Here is a 20,485-nt window from a genome sequence, read left to right as displayed (position 1 = left end):
GGCTGTTTAATATATGTCTTGATGATCTTGATTATTAAGAGATTGGTACATGACATGATAACTCAATGGCCTGAGGTATCTGCTACACTTTGTTTTCTAATTCTCAAGCATATTATTGAGCATACGTACTATAGGTAGAGTATAAGCAGATGCGCCTATGCAGTGGTGAGATATGAGAAGTGTTCCCTGGGAGGTGGTGGCTAACACAAATGTGTCTGTTTATGGGAAAATAATGTTGTGATCGAAAGTTACTACGTGCAGATTGCAATGAGATGTTGTAACTTTCTGGGTAGGTGAAATATCTGTATGTACGTTTTTGTAAAGTTGTGGATCAACTAATACCTACATGTGTAGAGACTATTGTGATAGCAGAATTGATGATGTGTCTATATGCGTGCACGTGTGGGTAACACTTGCATGTGTCCAGAACGCATTGTCTCTGATGGTTCTCTGTCCACAATCTTTACGGCACAGTAGATGTTGGGTAGCTAGGTCCGAACTGTGATGTCAAAGATTTTGTGCCAGAGAACTACAGCATGGGAATGTGCAGGGTGTATTCTGCATGTTTTACAATGTTATATATTTTTAAATGTTATATATGTCTGTGTGTGTGTGTTTAAATACTGTGTCTGAAATATGATGTGAATGCAAGTCTGGCATATAATGTGAATGTAAGTTAAAGTGTAAAGAAGATCTCTAGCATTTGATACTGTTGGAAATTTGCCCTTCCTGCACGGTCAATCAATCAGATTACTTGTAAATCGAACTAGTCACCCGTAAGGGTATCAGGGCACTCAAGGGGGGAAACAGCTGGTCCACGGGAGGCTCTGTGATTCAGTCAAAGAGCCAGGTCTTGAGGTAGATACGATGATTGCCTGAGGTGGAGAGGCAGGGCATTCCAGATCTTTGCTGCGAGATATGAGAAGGATCTTCCTCCAGCCGTGGTCTTTCAGATACATTGGATGGTAGTCAGGGTCAGTTGGGCAGGGCAGTGGTCTCTGGTGGGTGCATGGAATGCGAGGCGGTGGTTAAGGTACGCAAGTCCCTCATCATGTAAAGCTTTGTAGGCTTGTGTGAGGAGCTTCAAGGTGATTCTTTTGTTGACTGGGAGCCAGTGGAGCTCTCTCAGGTGGCCGGTGATGTGGCTGCAGTGGGGTATGTTGAGTATGAATCTGGTGGAGATGTTCTGAATTTTCTGCAGTTTCTTGAGTTCTGGGTGATGCCGGTGTAGAGTGCGTTGCCATAGACGATTCTGCTGCTGATAAGTGTGTGGGTGATCGTTTTTCTGGACTCAGTGGGTATTCACTTGAAGATCTTTCAGAGCAGGTGTTGCCTTTTCACTGAACCCTGTTTTTTGGCTGTACAACTCTGTGCACTTTACCCCTGATGACCAGAGGTAAAGTACTCATGCTCTCCTTTGTCAACATCATAAAACTGGCACAGATCTAATTGGAATATTTAATTTGCTTGTATTTCTAGTATAAGGTACCACCTGTATCCAAGGCCTGCAAATGAAATGCCACTCATGGACTGCAGCACTTTTTATGCCACCACTGAAGTAGTTCTGTAAAGCATGTTTCCAGGCCACTGCAGCCTGAGTGCATGGTTTTAAATTGACATTTTTACCTGACAAAATTAACCTTTTGCCAGGCTTCAACCTTCTTTTTTAATACTTATAACTCACCTCTAAGGTAGGCCGTAAAAGCCCATAGGGTGTATGGTATTGATAAGTAGAACATTATAGGGCCTAATTATGAGTTTCAAACGTTCGTGAACCGCTGTACCAGTGGTTGTGGTCCGACAGTCGAGAAACTCGGCTGTCTGACTGCTGTATTACCAGATGGGGGTTTACGGCTGTACCACTCACACCGCCAGCACACCGGACACCGACGGGGTCGCGGTTGGGGAAAAGCACCTGCCATAGGGCGGTACAGGGTAGTTACACAGTCATTCGTATTCCAAGTTGACTTTTCGATTGCCAACAGCAGTGGTGGGACCGCCAGCTCCAAGTCAGCGGAAACAAAAAATTTGAGATGCGTACTCGCCCCTTTCCTGTTCTTTCAGTCGAAGTTTGACTCTGATCCCTTTCTTCAAGTCCCCCTTCACAGCAGCATCTTCACCCAAAGGATTATGATCCTGTTTTCGGTGATGTACAGGTGAGTCCATTCTGTACCATATACCCATTGCCTGGACTGCCCACATATGGGCCAGACTCCGGCAAAGGGTATGTGGTATTTTCTTTACATGTATCATACTTATGTGTGCATCCGACACATATGCAGTCGAAATGCTCACACAGGCATTGATACATATGGGAAAGTAATCACCACTGCAGCAAGATCTGACGACCGTATTGCAAATTTACTGTGCAGAGAAGACCAATGATGCTGCAGTCTTCTAGAGACTGCGTCCCTGGTGTTCTGGCGGTTATAATAACTCATAATAAGGCCCTATAGAATGCTTTGCAGGTCTTGGCAGTGAAAAATCTCCAAAATCGTTTTTCATTGTGGCAAGGCTGTCCCCTAGGTTAACTCTGGTTTACAATAATAACATATAATAAGTGCTAAATCCAGTTTGGGAATAGCTAGAACATACTTCAAGCTCACATTTAATATTAATTTAAAATCTAACTTAATGGCCATGTCAGATTTTATATTATTATCTTGGAAATTAAACTTTCAGATAGTTGTCATTTTATTGCATAAAACCAAAAGACTTTCCTGCCAGTGTCCAGCTGTCACCTGACCTCTAATGTCTCCCATGTGGTGAGATGTGTATTTCCTCCAGACATAGGACAAAGCGCTCTGGGTGTGGGGAGAGGGTCTCCTCTTTTGACAGGATGCCCTGGGGGATAAACCCAGCCCTTCCTGAGCTTTAAAGTATGCCTACACTGTCACTGGCAGATGAAGCTCACGTCTCAGCTTGCCTTCCTTTTATTTCTCTAGTTAGGCTGGCTCCAAACCCAGTGAGAGGTGAAGGGCTTTCAAAAACTGGTTTAGGAAGTGGACAAAGTTTACCCCTCGGCCCACAGGTTGGCACTGGGCATAAATTAGGCCCCACAGACCTCCTCAAAACACTACTGGACCTGTAAAGAATAAGAAAAAGGACTGCCCAGCTGACTGAATCCTGAAGATGACTGGAACTGTTTCCCTTGAAACCAAGACCCCGGATATGACTCCAATGGTCAACTGACAGATCTCTTGTTTGAGCTACAGGGGCACCACATGCTCAGAGGCTTCTCTCAGTGCAGCTGCCCAGCTGAACAGTACCAAATGGACCTGAATTGGACTGCTGCTGGCCTCTGCTGGAGTGAGTCCTAACACCCAAGTGGCACCCTCCACATTTTGGACTGTTGACTGATGTTAGAGTCTACTTCTCCTGTCTCCAAAGTGCAATAAGTGGGACTTAGAAACTTTTCACCAACTTTCTGTTTGGAGAACCAAAAGAGACCAGGGATCGCCATCAAAGCTCCAGACTTTGAATAACCAGTCAATCTTAGTTTGCTGGTTTGCCCTGCTGAAGATCTGACTTCTAGAAAAGCTCCTAAGCCTGAACGTGGAGGGCTTCATTGAGATCAACATGAGCAGCATCTGATCGATGTCGAGCCCTTCCTAATCATGAACTTCAGACTTCACTCGCTTGCAGTTTTCGTCGACTACACCGGGACCCCTTCTCAACAGCAGCCTGCCTCATTGACCCCTGCTTCGGATCCAGCTTGCCACACCAACAACTCCTTGACAACCACTTTTTACCTGTATCAGTTTCTATGTCAGAAGGTAAACTTTCCACCTCGATGAACCTGAACGCTGTATCTAACTACCGAACCATCGTAGTTGGCCTTGACTTTTGACCTCCTCTACTGCGACCAGATACCCGCACATGGCGCTTTGCTTCTAGATACCTTTGCAGAGAAGTCGCCTCCCACCACCAACTGACCTTCACTTCTCAAAGTTTCTCCAAAGCCCCACCCTTTTGTTTTTCATTTAAATAAGTTTGATGTTCGTTGCATCTTATGTCTCCCATAACACCTTCTCCATGGGGTTTGAAAATTGCGAGGGTCTTTAACAAGGGAGCGGGCCTTACATCGCTGGTAGAGCCTGCTACAGAGGGCTCTAAGGCTATTAGAATATTCCGCTCCTAGAAGGCAAAATGTTCTAATTTGTAAAACAAAGGCCTCACGGAGCCTGAGGGAGATGAAATCCCCTTGAACTCCATGAGACATTTGTTCACAGCTACAGCTGTGAACGAACATTGGAATGTTGATGCTCTGGGTTTCTACCAGCCATTATAAGCCTGAGCACTCTATTGTCTTCAATGGAGCGCTCAACATTCCAATGTTCTAATATAGCCTTATAGCCCGCCGTAGCGGGCTATACCGGCTGTTAAAGGGCCGCTGCAGCGTTAAAGGCTCGAGCCGAAGGCGAGGGACTTTGACAAAGCAGAGGGACTTTAAAAGCCGGTATAGCCCTGCTACGAAGGGCTATAAGGCTATTAGAACATTCTGCCACTAGAGGGTAGAATGTTCTAACAAATAAAACGAAGCCTTCAGGGAGAGCGAGGGGATTCAAATCCCCTCAGGCTCCCTGAAGCCTTTGTTCACAGCCAGAGCTGTGAACAAAGACACATTGGAATGTTGGAGCTCCGGGCTTATACCAGCCATTATAATCCTGGAGCACTCCATTGTTTTCAATGGAGCTTCCAACATTCCAATATTCTAATATTTATTAAAATATTTTCTGTTTCTATAAATTGCTTAGGGAGGAATTTTCTTTTGTTGTGGTATCACTTTATTGCTGTTTGCATATGCGTAAATACTTTACACATTGCCCCTAATTTAAGCCTGATTGCTTTGTGCCAAGCTACCAGAGGATTAAGCATAGATTTCTTTAGTGACTTTAGTGATTTTCCCTGACAAGGACTGTGGTTATTATTTGAAGTGGGTACTCACCCAGTTCAACTAATACTCAAATTTCTTACTGCCACTGTATTTGAGTAAGTGCTTGGTGCAATGATACCAAATATGGTTGTAAATTGCAACTTGTGTTTTCATGAACGCAGCGTTTGTGAAATATATAGAGGCCCTGATGGTGTGCATATTTAGTACTTATATGAATTGCATGCAGATACTATGGGCCTTGTTATGATGTCGGGCGAATCGCAACTGTCAGGCCATTGGTTGCGGGTCGACAGACATCTGGTGCCGAGCTCCAACTGACACTTTATGATGTGCGGCGGTCAGAGGCAGCGGGCGGAGCGACTGACCGATGCTTCTGATGGGCTCAAGGAGCCCATCTGACCACCAGTCGGAACGTAATACCCTACAACAGGGCGGTGCCTGCTCAGGCACCGCCATGGGGATTACGTTGTCCCTTTCAGACAGCCTTCTTATGGTGTTCTGACCACCATAGAAAGGCTGTCAGAAACTGACTTTGGGGGACACTAGCAGGGCCCTGTCTCCCTTTTGCCTCCGCTATGAGGCCTGGGGGGCACCTGTGCCTGGCACACAGTGAATGAATGTCTGAAAACATCAATTTTTCCAATTCGAGTTGTGCTGCAGCCCTTTTTTGGCCGCAACACATGAATTATATTATATTCAATCAGTTAGCTAAGGAAAATGCCCATAAGATCTGTGTAACCTGAAATATGGTTTTGCTCACTGAAACCAGAGCCTGTACATTCTATGTTCTGTTGTGTGAAGCCAGAGTCTCTAAGGTTTGTGTCCCCTGAAGCATAGCTCTGCTGTTAAAGACTTAATGGTTATGCGACTGGTGCACCCTGGGGGGCAACTCTGCCTTCTAAAGCGACGTCCTGTACAGTTGTGTACTCTGAGGGAGCACTCAACTGCCATATCCTATGGCACTCGGAAACCTGTCAGGTTCTTGTGCTGCTTAATGTCCTAGGTTGTAGGTTGTCTCTCACCATAGGCGATCAATGTGTTTTTTTTGGGGTAGGAGTGCTGTCGAAGTAAACCTCCCCCATCTTTATTAGCAATACCAGTATTTTGATTGCAGACTCTTGTTTATGTATCACACATTTTCCCCCCTGGAATGGGTTCATGTATGAGTATACGGAAGAAGGGTCACCCATCAGAAGGACGATATACACAGTGTGTGCTTGTATTAACATTACCCTGCCAAAGTACACAGGAATTGCCACTTCACCTGCTGCACCATTTAAATCAAGCTCCTTTTACCTGCAATTGTGACTGCCTGTATAGTAGCAAGATATACCAATTGACCAATTTTAGGTGGTTACGGGAGTTCTGACAACTATTGGGCTCAGTTCCACTGCACCTGCTGTACAATTCATATCATGACCCTGTTGTCTGCAAGGAAACTGTACTGGTGACTGCCTGTTTAGTAGTAACATATAGCAATTTTAGGTGTTTAGTGGGGTGCCTAGAGCTTTTGGTCCAGGTGTCACAGCACCTGATGCACAATTGAAATCATGACCCTGTTGTCTGCAAGGTGACTGCACTTGTGACTGCCTGTTTGGTTTTACATTTTAGCAATAATCTGGGTTTAGTGGGGTCCCTGGAGCCTTTGGCTGCACCATTCAAATGAAGTCCCCTTAAGCTGCAAGGTAACTGTAATTGTGACTACCTGTTTAGTAGTCAAATATAGTACTATTATGTGTTTAGAGGAGTTCTGACAACTTTTGGGCCCGGTGCTACTGCACCATTCAAATCATGCCCTGTTGTCTGCAAAGTAACTGCACTTGTGGATGCCTGTTTAGTAGTAAAATATAGCATAGCTCTTGTATATTAATTTTATATTGAACGTGCAATGTTTATTACAATATCTAGAATTTGATCTTAAGGACCAAATAGATTGTTGAAAAAATCAATCCAATAAAGCCTACAAAGTGCAAAGAAAGATAATGAGGCATGAATAGGAAATGCCACAAATGTTCTAAAGCTAAATCATCTGCTTTACACAACTAAGAAACAAAAAGCAAGCATTCCAGTATAATGTTTGAAGCTGTCTGCCTTTTCCGTGGGACGAGATCTTATCTTGACAGTGAATGGGGCTTAAACAGTGTGAACAGCTTTAGCAGAAGTATTGTAAATGCGTGCAGCCAGGGGAAGTTAACAAAAAAAAAATTCTACACCAAAGCGAATGAACAGAGTAATTCAGAAATGGGAACTGATAAGAGCTCCATTTTAAGATAAATTAAATATAAGAGATTTCACAAGCGCTGTGCAGGCAAAACCTAAAAATGCACTCAGACTGTGTGTGTTTCTGTGAAACCAGCCATATTCTCCGCTTCGTCTGTGCCCTATTCTTTAATTCCCATGCTTGTCATTTTGCACACCACTTGCACTATGAGATTAGGGAGTAAAGGGAAAATACTTTGGTGTGATCACTCTTCAGAGATAGCTTGTGCAGATTCACCCTTGTGTTTAGGATGCTTTGTTCCAGAAAGTGTGGTAATAGGCTGTGTTGTGGCATCTGTTATTAAAGAATATTTGAGTGTGTTGGAGATAGAGGTCCAGCAGGTGGGAGAACATTGCTCTTGAGAGAGAGTTGGAGAATGTGGTTATCCAGTTTGAATGTCTTGTCAAGCAGTCCATTTAGAGGAGTAGTTGATAGTTGTGCTCTGCTCAGCAGCATGAAGTTGCTATACTGACGTATGAGGTAATTAGTTGCACTTCTCCTGTGAATCTACTTATGTGTGACCAAGTCAGCTTAAGTGTTGTCGTTTTTGTGTAGCTGGACTAAACGTCAGGTTGTTGGGTAGAGAAAGGCTGGATAAATGCTGATCCTGGGTACAATAGGAGCTGTATACTTTGGTCAATAAAGAACAAGATTTGTCCACGGTTATGGACCCAAGTACTGCAATTATGCTCTCTGGTTTCATTGCTGAAGGAGCGTGTATGCAAAAATAGGCAAATTAGGTGATTGGAGGATGGTGTGCGGGTAGGATTGTAGTCAGTAGAGGTAGTTGGTATGGTATGAATGCTTATGTCCTCAGCCAAAGAAGAAGGTGTTAGGGGCCACGCAGCCCCCTCCTTAAAAAATTATTTAAAAAAAATAATATATCAAATATGTAGCCATGCCCTGGGGGATGGGGTCCCAGGGGCCGAAATTGGCCTGGGGGGGGGGGGTAATTGGCGCAGCCTCCTTACCGTTTTTGTTTAAACTGTAAAAAACAGGTCAGGCCCTGGCGGATGGGGTCCCCAGGGCCTCAAATATTGTAAAAGAAGGGGGGGCCACACAGCACCGGAGGCCCCGCCCCCTCCCTGCAGCACTCAGCAAATGTGCCCCCTGGCGCGTTGTAAGTTGGGGAATTAATTCCCCTTGAATGCTGAGGGTCCCTCCAGTATGCACCACAGAGCTGCGTTGCAGAATGGTGTTCCGAGGCCACGCCCCTTTTTACACCTCTCTCCAACGCAGCTCAGTGGCGCTTACTGGAGGTACCTGGTGGGTTAGTTGGCCTCCAGGGACCCTCAGGACTCATGGGGAATTAATCCCCCAATTTACAACGCGCCCGGGGGCGTGTCTGCCTAGTGGTGCAGGGAGGGGGCGGGCCCAACACAAGTGTGCAAATGTGCCACCTGGTGCTATGTAAATTTGGGGATTAAGTCCCCTTGAATCCTTAGGGTCCCTGGGGGCCAACTAGCCCACCAGGTACCTCCAGTATGTGCCACAGAGCGTTGCAGAGAGGTGTTCCGAGGCCACACCCCTTTTTACACCTCTCTGAAACGCAGCTCTCTGTATAGGTGTATGAGTGCATATGATAGTGTTGAATTGATGAGTGACTGCATGTATGAGTGATTTTATGGGTGAATGAGTGGATGTGTGTGTAGACCTAGGAATCAGTGACTGCCTTTAAAGTAACTGGTATTGGTGTGTCGATGGTTTCGAAAATGGTAGTCTGTATTTTACAGTGGGTGTAGCAAAGGTTATATTAGGGTGTGAGGAGGTGCATCAGATTTTCACGTGGATGATGTAATCAGTGATGTCATTTGAGATGTCATTAGTGATGTCATCAGTGATGTCACTGACCATGTCATGAATGATGTAATGTGACGTCATCAGCAGTGCCTTGCGGGGGCGCGAGTTATAGTTGGCTGAACTAACTATAACGGTGGAATTTCTCTGCTTTTGTACGAGTGAAATGTCCAACTAACTATAACGTCCCTGAAACCTATGTTTTTTTCAGTGAATTTCTAAGGTTTTTTAAATGCTAATTTCTAACTATATCGTTCCTTATACACACACACACACATACATATAGATATATATTATTGTGTAGCTCAGATTTCTGATTTTCATAGCTTGAGAAAGTATGGGCCTTCTTTACAAAGAATTAACGCAGCACGGTGCCACAAGCCATTTGGCTGTGCCGTGCTGCGTTAATTTCAAAGCACAGCCATGTGTCCTATCTACAATGATATGACGGATCCCTTTGCTCTCCCCTGCACTGGCACACAATTACCTGCCATGCGCTGACGCAGGCACCCTTGCACCAAGGTGCAAGGATGCCTGCATCACACAAATGATTGTTTATGTGCAGGAAGGTGTCCCTTCCTGCACATAAACAATCTGAAATGGCATTTCGAAACTTCAGTGTGTGCTGTATTAGCACACATAGAAGTTGCAAAACATCATTTAAAAAAATGATTATTTATGTGCAGGAAGGGACACCTTCCTGCACGTAAACAATCACAAGAGGTTATTTCCTCATTTTATGTGTGCTGCAGAATGCAGCATGCATAGAAAGAGGAGAAAAATAAGGAGAAATTAATACATTTTTCCTCGTTGCACCTCCCTACGCCTTCCCTGGGGAGGTATAGCATTCAGACGCATTTCCAGGTTTATGATTTCTGGTAAATCTGGAAACGTGTCAGGTTCCATGGGTGTTGTGTGGGAACACCCACAGCAATACCCATGGAACGCCCCTTTCATGCAAAGTGCTGCATGTAAAGGGGCCGTATTTACATGGACGGGACAAGCCAGGCATGGTGGCTTTTCGTGTCCGTGTAAATATGGGGCAGCAAAATGCGCTGCGGTGCCTCACCAAAAGTGACGCACCAGGGGTGCAAGGGACTTGCAAATAAGCCCTTATGATTTTACCTGTAAGCAGCTTTTGTGTTTTGGACCAGGAGGTTATATCTTGAGTGAAAAAACAGTACATCAATTTTGAAGGAGCTCAGTCTCAAACTACGGTATTTAACCTAATCAAGGTATCCAATGGGCTTGATGTTTGTGATATTTATGGGTAGTTCTGGACATGCATTAACTGTCACAAAGAAGCTGCCTCTTCTATCACTTGTTGACTTTATGCTTGTCTTTGACACTCTAACAGAACTCCTCTCTATTTCGGCCAGGGCCACTGGAATTGTGCTGCACAATAGGGCCAAATGATGTGTCAGGGTTGAGTAAATGATGCAACAAGAAAAAGCAAGTTATGCCTCATAATGCTGCACATTTTGTAACAGTATTACTTCAGTATTTCATAATTTTTAGGTCTTGCCTAGGTAGTGCTTGCACTGTCTCTTCTAGACATGCTATATTCAGGTATGGAATTAAAAGCTCCGCCCACTCTCCACCCTTATTTTTTATTGGCTTGTATCAATGTCCTTTGTGAATGTTGCCTTCTGATTTGTTATTAGGCATATTAGTCCCTCCTTAGTACTTCCCTGTCCTCTGTTACCTCTGAGGACTGGGCCTCTTACATGTGTCCTTACTCAGGAGCTTTCATTAGCAGTTCAGAGAACTACTTAATTAAAGTACACAGCACTCCGGGAAGCCAGCTTCAGCAAAGGCGGTTGCTTCCTGCCTAACACGCTTGGCATTTACATTTTTTGCTTTCCTACTCACCAGATGCTTCCAAGGGCATCTGTTCCTGCACTTCCCCCTACCCGGTTATGTTTACTTTGAACTACTCCGGCACTCAGCACCCTTTGTTTCAGATGCTTCGGTGCATGCCCGCCCGATCGTGCTTTTTGTGTGTCTCTCCCCACCCACCAACACTGCTTGACAGTGTTTATTTATTTTTAATTGCTTAGATCTCAGCAGGAGATTTGGGGCCTGATTACAATGGCGGGGAGACAACCACCGACAGGCTGTCGGTGGCAGTCTCCCCGCCCTCGTAACCAAGTTTAGTGCACACCATATTACAATAGCGGGCGCATGTGTGACGGTTGGAATGACCACCCGCCATGGGTCCCACAGTCAGAATTATTTTGATTGCCTGGCGGACCACCATCCATCCCCAGAATGGTGGCAGTGCCTCTCAGGCACTGCCATAGGGATTACAATATCCCTTTCCACCGGTCGTTCTGCAGTGGTCATGCCGCCGTGAAACAGCTGGTGGAAACTGATTTGAGGGGCCCATTGCTGACCCTCCTTACCGTATGGGGCTGGTACATGGGCCCTGGGGGGCATCTGTGGTGCCTCCCTACATATCCCTGTACTATGTGGCAGGCACCACATGGTGCCTGCCACGTAGTGCAGGGATATGTTCTGTGTCCCTTTTTTGCATTGGGCCCGCTGCAATGCCAAATATTGGCATTGCCACCGCTGTGGTGGCGGTCGCAACCTAATGACTACTGCAGGACCGCCAACAGCCTGTCGGGTGGTCCCATCTGCGACAGGGTGGCAGGAGGGTGGACAAAAGTCTGCTCACCATCCTAATTGGGCCCTAAGAGAGCCGACGCCGTGGCTCGAAAACTGGTCCCCAGTTCCCAATTCGGCAGCTCTAACTGCTGATGCACATCATGTGGATGTAATTTCTCAGAATCCATAACTATGTACATTTCTACACTATTTTTTTCCTGAACTGAAAAAACATATGAAAAACGACTATTTCATGGAGTCTTCAGCATTCATCGATCATCGCAGATACAGCCTGGAAGTGCGAGGAAGGGGTAGCGGAAACCGAGCAGTGATGCTAGAAGAAGGCTCAGCCCCCTGCCCCTCCCCCTCAGCTCTGAAACCTGAGGTGCAGCTGAGGCAGACGGCAGCCGGAAGCACAACAAGCATTTACAATGCAATAGGTCCCGCATTTGCGAGACTTTGAGCTATTGGCATTGTTAAATGACAATGCCTTTTATTTATTTGTTGGTTTTTAAAACATAAATAAAAGGCATTGTCATTTACAATGTAAAGAGCTTAAACTCTCGCAAAAGCGGAATCTATTGCACTGCAAATGCTTTTTAAATTTGGTAACAATGTCTGTACATTGGTAGCACCTCATTAGTACTGGTTTAACATCCAAATATAAGCAACAGAAATGTGACCAGTCCAGCTTTGTAAAGGACCTTCCATTGTGCTGTAACATGTGCCACTGCATTTTGTAGTAACTTTTAAACTGTTTGAGCTAGAAACACATTTTTTTTGTTTTTTGGCAAATCTATAATTATCCAAAAAATCGCCTCTGCCGCAAAATTGCATAATTCCAGTAGCCCTCATTTTGGCCTGGTTTGCGTCATAGAAATGCCACATCTACTCGTACATATCTGAAAGAAACACATTAGATTCCTCACCTTAGAATATCCCCAGGCGTCCGGCTGGATCCAGAAGATTTTTCGTCAGCAATACCCTTGCGCGTCGCTAGGCGTTGTCTGCGGCTCCGCGTCCGTCGTCTGCGTCGTGCGCCGGGATGACGTAGTCGGAGTACTTAGACGCCGCCCTCGCGCGCTGACGTCAGTTCTTCTTTTTTCCGCGCCAGACAGCGCCGATCCGGGAAGAAGCATATCCTTTAGTCATTTTTTGACTAAACTTTTTTGACTCTTTTGGTCACTCTGTCAACTCGACTCTGGTGCCGAAAGGATGCCTGGTTTCAAACCCTGTGACTCCTGTCACCGACTGATGTCGGTTACGGGCCACCACTGCCGGTGCCTTTACTGCCTTGGGGCCGACCACGATTCCAAGTCGTGCCTCGACTGCCGGGCCCTGACTACGAAGGCTAGGCGGGAGCGGTCCTGCAAGCTACTGGAGTTTCGGCAGTCGGCTCCACGCCGTTCACGGTCCCGGTCAAGGAGGAGGTCGAGGGACCGGTCGTGGAGCCGCAGTCACCACCACCACTCGTCTGGTTTGAAGTCTTCGGGTAAGTCGAAGCACAGTAAGAAGTCCAAGAGGCGACACCGCTCTTCGGACTCCCCTCGCCGGTCGCGCGACTCGGCTGAGGGTTCAGATGGTGCCACCCGCGTGGCTCCATCGGAGCCGCAGGAGTCGCGTCCGTCCCCATACCCGCCGGTCCCTGGGACCGACGCGACTCCGGCGGAGATCAGTGCTTTCCTCTCGGCCATGAGGGGCCTGGCTCCACCATCGACGCCTGTCGGCGCGCCTTCGGGCCCCGCGGGCTCGACTGGGGGACCTAGCGAGCCGGCGGCTCCGGCGCCGTCGCCGACTCCGGTCCCGACGCCGCAGGTCCCCGCAGGATCCAGGCCTGGATCCCTGTCAGCGCCTGTCGACCTCACGACCCCTCCGCCGGCGCCGACTCCGGTACCACCTTCGGACGACGCCAGTCCCCGGTTTAGTCCCGGTCCGGGCCCGGCGTCGGAGCGGCACCGCGTCCGACGCCGATGGGTGGCATTTTCATCTTACGCCCGGCTCCGATCATTCCACCTGTATACCAGGAATCGGATGACGGTGAAGACTGGGAGGGGTCTGAAGACCCTCTGGTCCAGCAGGGCCAGTTAAAACAGGACTGGGCAGATGAGTTGGGGGATGCCAGTGGTCTTGATACCTCCCCTGACACTGGCTTCATCTCTCCTCTGACCGTGGCTTCGTAGGAAGGTGCTGCTTTTTCTGTGGTGCTGCGCAAGACAGCCGAAGCCCTTGGGCTAGAGCTGCCTGCTGTGGCTGTGAGGACCAACCTCCTCACCGAGGTGCTCCAACTGACAGCAAGCTCCTCGGAGCCTCTGCTGCAGTTTAATGAAGCACTACTGGACGTTCTCAAGGGCACCTGGTCCAATCCCTCCACAGTACCTCCTGTGGACCGGAATGTAGCCCGGTGCCACCGCCCTGCACCGGGCGACCCCAGCTTTCTGTCCCTCCACCCCACGCCTGAGAGTCTGGTTATCCAGGCCTCGACTTCCCAGACCTCCTTCCCGTCCGCTTCCCCGGATCGGAAATCCATGAGATTTGAGCAGTTTGGTGAGAAGCTGTTCTCCTCCCTTAGTTTGGGACTGCGGTCTGTTAACACCGCTTGTCTCTTGGACTGTTACTCCCACTCCCTGTGGGATATGGTGGAGGATGTGCTGCCCCTGTGTCCGGAGGAGGCTCGGACACGGCTTGCCCAGGCTCTCGCCGAGGGGCGGGATGCAGCGCGGCACGCTCTCAGATGTGGACTAGACACTACGGACTCGCTAGGTAGGGCGATGTCCACCACAGTGGTGCTACGCCGCCATGCCTGGCGGCGGTCCATGAGTTTTTCAGGGGATGTCCAGAGCACCCTCATGGACATGCCCTTCGATGGCAGTCACCTTTTTGGCGACAAGGCGGATAGTGCGCTGGTGCGCTTTAAGGACTCCCGGGCTACGACCAAGTCCTTGGGCCTCTCGGCCCGCGCCTGCAAACTTCCGCTTTTCGCCCCTTTCGTGGCCAAGGAAGGGGTGCCCCCTCACATCCGTCTAGCCACAGGCCGCAGACTCACCCTCCACGTGGTCGCGGACGTGGATTCTGCCAAGGCGGTAAAGGGGGACAACGTGCCGGTCAGTCCACATCTACCCCGGCAACATCCGCCTCCAAGCCCTCCTAGTCCGTGCTTTCAGGCCCATTCAACGCCAGAGAAGGGCAGAGTTCGCCATCACCTGCTCCACTGGCGTTCCATCACATCGGACAGGTGGGTGCTGCAAATCGTCCGAAGGGGCTACTCCCTCCCCTTCGAGGCGACCCCTCCAGCCATGCCACCGCAGTACCACCGCATGTCGGGGGATCACTTGAAACTTCTACAGGAGGAAGTTACGGCCCTCTTGGCCAAGGGGGCCATCGAGCGCGTTCCTGGTCCAGAAGTAGGTCGTGGTTGTTATTCCCACTACTTTCTGGTTCCCAAGAAGGGCAAAGGGGGCCTACGCCCTATCTTGGACCTCAGGAGCGTCAACGCCTTCCTCCGGAAGGAGAAGTTCAAGATGCTCACCTTAGCTCAGGTTCTGGCTGCCCTAGACCCAGGAGACTCGATGGTAGCATTGGACTTGCAAGACGCTTATTTCAACATCCCCGTCCTGCCGGCCCACCGGCGTTACCTGCTGTTCACGGTGGGCCAGGAGCATTTTCAGTTTCCCGTGCTCCCCTTCGGCCTCACCAGTGCCCATCGGGTGTTCACGAAAGTGATGGCAGTGGTCGCAGCTCATCTGCGCAGATTGGGGGTTCCAGTCTTCCTGTTAGACGGCGACCTCAGAGGAGCCCGGAAAGGGGTCCTGACTACCCTGAGACCCACCCTCAAAGTATCGTAGCCGGGCACTGGCGGGAGATTCCGAAGGGGGAGGACTCTCGCAACTAGGATCGTACTTCTGGCACCACACGACACAGAGGGACCACACTAGGTATTCTCAGAACAAGCTTTATCAAACAGGTATCACTGCAAATATGTACAAGGTGAGCACGGGCTCAAGAGTCTCGGAAAGGTAGGGGGTAGCGGGACTGTCTCTGGTAACGGTTCAAAGCAGGGACGTACCCGGCGCACAGCTCACAATCCTCGAGCTGGGGGATACGTGGTCGGAGTTGGGGTCCGGCGGGACCGTGAGAGTCTGGGGGAGCCGCGAGTCACTCAGCAGGGCTCAAGTACAAGTTCGGAGGTCTTACGATCTTCAGGGAGCCGCGAGTCACTCAGCAGGGCTCAGGTACAAGTTCGGAGGTCTTACGATTTTCAGGGAGCCGCGAGTCACTCAGCAGGGCTCAGGTACAAGTGCGGAGGTCTTACGATCTTCAGGGAGCCGCGAGTCACTCAGCAGGGCTCAGGTACAAGTTCGGAGGTCTTACGATCTTCAGGGAGCCGCGAGTCACTCAGCAGGGCTCAGGTGAGTTCCAGTTCCAGGAGCCGCGACCACGTCAGCAGGCTCTCGTTGTTCCAGCGTCGAATCTGCCGGACAGTCTCAGAGCACCCCTTGTTATAGGTCGACCCTGCTTTGATGTCCGGAGTCTGCGCAGGCAGGGGTCTTGTCACCTGGGGGCCGCTTGTCGGGGTTTCCTGCTATTGTCTTTTGATCCTTTCAGGGCCGGGTCGGGAGGAGTCCCAGACACCCAGCAGGCACGGAGCCAGCCCGCAGGGAGGCCGGAGGGCCGATCGAAACCCATCGTCCCAGGGGAGTTCAGAGGTGCGATAGAAACTGCTCCTCCCTCTCTCATCCCCTGGAAGCGTGATGTCCTCCAGCCGGAGTGGCGCCTCTAGGCCCGGGTCGCGCTGGGGCCGGGCGGCCATCTTGTTGCAGGGAGTGGGCACGCGGGCCCGGGGTGGCCGAAGGGAGAGAGGCCATGGACGGGGATGTCCGGAGTTGGCGCAGGTGTCCTGGTGGGAAAGGTCGGCTGGGCCGCGTGCTAGGGCTGCAGGCACCAGGTTTCGGTGGTGCGGGGGCACGGAGGGCCAGTCTACGAGGCCGGGTCCAACACTTCCCCTATCTCGATGACTGGTTGTTGAAGGCGGGCTCGCCCCAAGCAGTCGTCTCCCACCTCCAGACTACGGCCGACCTCCTGCATTTGCTGGGGTTTTCCATCAATGTGCCGAAGTCGCATCTGAGTCCCTCCCAGAAGCTCCTCTTTATCGGAGCGGTTCTGGACTCGGCGCAGTTCCGGGCCTATCCTCCGGAACAGCGGGTCCGGGATATTCAGGCTCTCATTCCCATCTTTCAGCCTCTATCCCGGGTTTCGGTCAGGTTGGTGCTGCGGCTTCTGGGTCTGATGGCCTCCTGCATCCTGCTGGTGCATCACGCCAGATGGCGAATGCGGGCTCTGCAGTGGGACCTGAAGTTTCAGTGGGCCCAGCATCTGGGCAACCTGTCCGACCACATCCTGATCTCGGAGGGCACTGCGAGACAGTTGCAGTGTTGGCACACGGACCGCGATTGGGTCAGCGGCAGATCCCTCTCCCTACCCCAACCGGAGCACGTAGTGGTGACGGATGCGTCCCTCCTGGGATGGGGGGGGGCCACATGGGAGAGGCGGAGATCAGAGGCCTCTGGTCTCCGGCGGAGTCCCGGCTCCATATCAACCTTCTGGAGCTGAGGGCGATCCGACTTGCACTGAAGGCATTCCTTCCCTCTGTCCAGGGAAGTGTGGTGCAGGTGTTCACGGACAACACCACCGCCATGTGGTACTGCAACAAACAGGGCGGGGTGGGGTCGTGGACCCTCAGGGCATCACCCTGGTGGTTCAACATCTGAGAGCAGACAAACTCAGCCGACGGTGCATGATGGATCACGAATGGCGTCTACACTCGGACGTGACGCAAGGCCTCTTTCGGCAGTGGGCAGAGCCTTGGTTAGCTCTATTCGCCACCGAAGAGAACGCGCAATGTCAGCAGTTCTGCGCGTTGGAGTTTCCAAGGCGGCCCTCGCTCGGGTAAGCCTTTCGTCGCGAGTGGAGTTGTGGTCTGTTGTACGCCTTTCCGCCTATATCACTTCTGCCCGAGTGCTGAAGAAGATCAGGCGCGACCGGGCCCAAGTCATCTTAGTGGCTCCGGATTGGGCACGAAGGTACTGGTATCCCGAGCTACTCAGTCTGTCAATCGATCCCCCGATACGACTGCCTCTTCAGGAGGACCTTCTGTCGCAGCAGCAGGGGACGGTCCTCCACCCGAACCTGTCCAGTCTCCACCTCCATGCGTGGAGATTGAGCGGCGACATTTGAGGCCATTTGACTTGCCTCCTGAAGTCTGTGATGTGATTCTGGCAGCCAGGCGTCCCTCCACAAAAACGGTATGCGCCTGCAGGTGGAACAAATTTGTGGCATGGTGCACAGCAAAGGCTGTGGATCCCCTTTCCGCCCCTCTTGCTGAGGTTCTCCTCTTTCTTTGGCCCAGCAGGACTCTGCTTTGGGCACCCTCAAAGGTTATCTCTCTGCTATATTTCTGCTTTCTTACGTCTTCCTGATCAGCCTTCTCTCTTCAAATCCCCTGTTTCTCTCTTCTTGAAGGGCATTACTCACATATTTCCTCCTGTCCCTTTCGTAATGCCTCAGTGGGATTTGAATCTGGTCTTGACGTTTCTGATGTGCGCTCCCTTCGAGCCACTTCATAATTGTCCCCTTCGTCTCTTGACGCTTAAGACTGCTTTCCTGGTTGCCATCACCTCTGCTAGAAGGGTGAGTGAGCTTCAGGCTCTCTTCTCAGCCTCCTTTTCTTTCTGTCCATCCAGACAAAGTTGTTCTTAGAACTCGCCCTTCCTTTCTCCCTAAGGTGGTAACTGCCTTTCACATCGGGCAGTCTGTTACGTTGCCCACCTTCTTTCCGCCTCCGCACCCTTCGAAAGAGGAAGAGAGGCTCCACCGTCTGGACCCAAAACGGGCGCTGTCCTTTTATTTGGACCACACCAAGCAGTTCCGGGTGGACGACCAACTCTTTGTTGGCTACGTGGGCGCTAAGAAGGGACGGGCGGTACACAAGCAGACCATTTCTCGGTGGGTCGTTTTGTGCATCAAAGCCTGTTACTCCTTGGCTAAAAGGAGCCTCCTGTAGGGCTGAGGGCCCATTCCACTCGGGCCACTGCGGCGACTACTGCCCTGGTCCGGGGAGTTCCCTTGCAGGACATCTGTCAGGCGGCAACGTGGGCCTTGCTGCACACGTTTGCTGAACATTATTGCCTAGACAGCCAAGTCATGAGAGATGGCTTCTTTGGCCGTTATGTTCTCCAGGACTTTCTGGTGTGATCTTGGTTCGCAGACCCACCACCGGGGTTGGTATTGCTGGGGTATCTATTCTAAGGTGAGGAATCTAATTAACGTGTTTCTTTCAGATGAACAAGTTACTTACCTTTGGTAACGATATATCTGTAAGAAACATTAGTTAGTTAGATTCATCACCGACCCACCCATCCTCCCCGTTCTGCGAACTGATATCTAGGGTTGAGGTCATCCCTTTCAGGGCCCTAGAATTTTTTGCCACCAGTGTCGGTCTCTTGCATGGCTCTGTGTTCCTGGCGCGGAAATCTATGTACAAGAACTGATGTCAGCGCGCGAGGGCGGCGTCTAAGTACTCCGTCATCCCGGCGCACGACGCCGACGGACGCGGAGCCGCAGACGACGCCTAGCGACGCGCAAGGGTATTGCTGACGAAAAATCTTCCGGATCCAGCCTGACGCCTGGGGATATTCTAAGGTGAGGAATCTAACTAACTAATATTGTTACCGAAGGTAAGTAACTTGTTCATTTAAGCCTTTGGCAAATAGGATATTTGAAGTATTGTTACATATGTACTGCACTTTGATCTCATATGAATGTCTTTTGTTTTTAGGTTTGGTGGTTATAATAAGACATTGTGAAAATCATGTAGGCTTTTGATCCTAATAAGGATATTAAGGGGCTTATTCCGAGTTTGTAGGTCCTCCTGTCAGCCAGCCACTGCCGCATCGACAGGAAGACCACCAAGCCCATCGAGTACTCGCCCGGACCGGTGCTTCGGCAGTCTCACAGCGGCCGCTGTATAAGGCTCATTGGTGAGCCTTAATTGCAGATGATGCCATGACAGCGCCTGCAGCACATTCCTGCACAGTGTGACATGCATGCCACACCGTGTAAGTACTGGGGCCCCCACCCCGCATGCACCTCCAGGCCCAGGAGTGGCAGGTGTTCCTGTTACAGCCCCCGTAGTTGCCTCTCCACCACCCTTTGCTCTCCTCCATGAAAGGGGCAGTAGGCTGGCAACTCAAAATATGCACAGCGGTGCCGCAGCGGCATCGCCAGCATATTGCTGCCCCTTACCACTGTGTAACTGCCGCAGCGGTCCTGTGGCAGTGAAACCGCCACACTATGAATACTGCGGGTGAACCTGCATTGGTGAGGGTGATTGAACCGCCACCACGAGTACACTGGTCCTGTGGACTGCCGTACTAGTAATAAGGTCTTAAGTTTTAGAAAGCAACAACATGCAATTCTAATGTATCGCTCAGTACAGGAATAAAATGCAGTAGTGAGATGCCACAATAGGTGTAAAAGATGTGCATCAAATTGACCTCACATATGGCTGACAACACAGTGAGGTACACAATTTCCCCTGATGCTGTATCTGCATGAGTGTGGAATACTTTTAAGGGCACAAATCCCTTTTATGTCCAGTATCACATGTATATGTAAAATTAAGCTTGGTGAAAAGTAACCTGGATTTGCCCTATCACATTTGTGTGTAATTTCATTCATTATGCAAAGTCTAGAGGAACATTAATAATAAAAATTCACATTTAGAAGGAAAAAATTGTGTCATAACACTTGTAGGACAAAAAATAAGATTTATGTTCAAACTGACTTTTAGATGCGAAATCACTTGGAGGTGCAACATTAACATTGTGCAATATCAGCAGAAATCAATATGAAAAACACATAAGTTA

The sequence above is a fragment of the Triturus cristatus genome, chromosome 1_1, assembly GCF_964204655.1.
Source record: "Triturus cristatus chromosome 1_1, aTriCri1.1, whole genome shotgun sequence".
Taxonomy (NCBI): Eukaryota; Metazoa; Chordata; class Amphibia; order Caudata; family Salamandridae; genus Triturus; species Triturus cristatus.
The sequence above is the reverse complement of the archived record's forward strand: the minus strand, read 5'-3'. Positions refer to the sequence as shown.